Below are 1,742 nucleotides of genomic sequence, written 5' to 3' on the forward strand. Positions count from 1 at the left end.
GGTTTGTGAAAATGACTCTTCTTCCAAAAGTGTCTGTTGATACAAGCCTGCATTCCTAGAGTCTCCTTCCTGCAGGACCCCAGGTAATTCTAGAGCAAAACTGCTAGGATCCCTGGTGAAAGCCAGAGACCTGGTGGTGGCATGTCTTCCCCTGCCCACCCACCCCACACACATCACAGACCTCAAGACGAAGCTCAAGAAAGTTAGATCCTGGGGCAGAGTGGAGAAGGGGAAAATGCCAGGGCAAGTTAAAGGGTAGACTCAATAATTAAAATGAAAAGCTGGGAAGTAGAAACCGGGAAAGGGGATAACATTTGAAATGTAAAATAAAGAAGATAACCAATTTTAAAGAATGAGGGCCTGAGGCTGTATCTCACTTGGTAGAGAGAGTATTTGCCTGGCCTGAAGCCCTGGGTCCATAGTCTAGGACTGTCTAGGCCAGGCACAGTAGTGGTTTTGTGTATGCTAAGCAAGCACACTACCAGCAAGCCATATGTACACACTTTTGAAGGACATGACTTTTAAATAGAAGGAAAGGAACAAGATAAGGAGCTTGTTTTTAAGAATGTCATGATTGGTCGGGACATAATGGCAAATGCCTTTAATCCCAGCTCTTGGGAAGCAGACCAGGCAGATCTCTTGAGTTCCAGACTAGCTTAATCTACAGCCCTAGTCTTTCCAGAATAGCCAGGGCAGAACTGGAGAGATGGATCAGCAGGTAAGGGCACTGACTGCTCTTCCAGAGGTCCTGAGTTCAATTCTCAGCAATCACATGGTGGCTCACAACCATCTGTAATGGGATCCAATGCCCCCTTCTGGTGTGTCTGAAGTTAGAACAGCCAAGGCTACACAGAGAAACAAAAAAGCCTGTGGCTATAAATGTGAAAGGACACTTACCCAAAAAGGCTGGAAGGTTCTGATTTGGTTTCATGATGCCATTGGGTCGCAGTGAATTTGCAGTGGATTTTTCTCCCTGCTTTACACGTGGAGGCTCATTCCCAGACACTGACCAGATGCCTTAGTTGCAAACATCGCAGCCATTTCTAGAAGCCCAAGACCTCTCAGAAGTGCTCTGCAGTGAGGGCCAGGGGCAGCTGACATGTCTCTGCAGTGAGGGCCAGGGCAGCTGACATGTCTCTGCAGTGAGAGCCAGGGGCAGCTGACATGTCTCTGCAGTGAGGGCCAGGCCAGCTGACATGTCTCTGCAGTGAGGGCCAGGGGCAGCTGACATGTCTCTGTAGTGAGAGCCAGGGGCAGCTGACATGTCTCTGCAGTGAGAGCCAGGGGCAGCTGACATGTCTCTGCAGTGAGGGTCAGGGCAGCTGACATGTCTCTGCAGTGAGGGTCAGGGCAGCTGACATGTCTCTGCAGTGAGGGTCAGGGCAGCTGACATGTCTCTGCAGTGAGGGCCAGGGGCAGCTGACATGTCTCTGCAGTGAGGGCCAGGGCAGCTGACATGTCTCTGCAGTGAGAGCCAGGGGCAGCTGACATGTCTCTGCAGTGAGGGCCAGGCCAGCTGACATGTCTCTGCAGTGAGGGCCAGGGGCAGCTGACATGTCTCTGCAGTGAGAGCCAGGGGCAGCTGACATGTCTCTGCAGTGAGAGCCAGGGGCAGCTGACATGTCTCTGCAGTGAGGGTCAGGGCAGCTGACATGTCTCTGCAGTGAGGGTCAGGGCAGCTGACATGTCTCTGCAGTGAGGGCCAGGGGCAGCTGACATGTCTCTGCAGTGAGGGCCAGGGG

This window comes from Mus musculus, chromosome 17, assembly GCF_000001635.26.
Source record: "Mus musculus strain C57BL/6J chromosome 17, GRCm38.p6 C57BL/6J".
Taxonomy (NCBI): domain Eukaryota; kingdom Metazoa; phylum Chordata; class Mammalia; order Rodentia; family Muridae; genus Mus; species Mus musculus.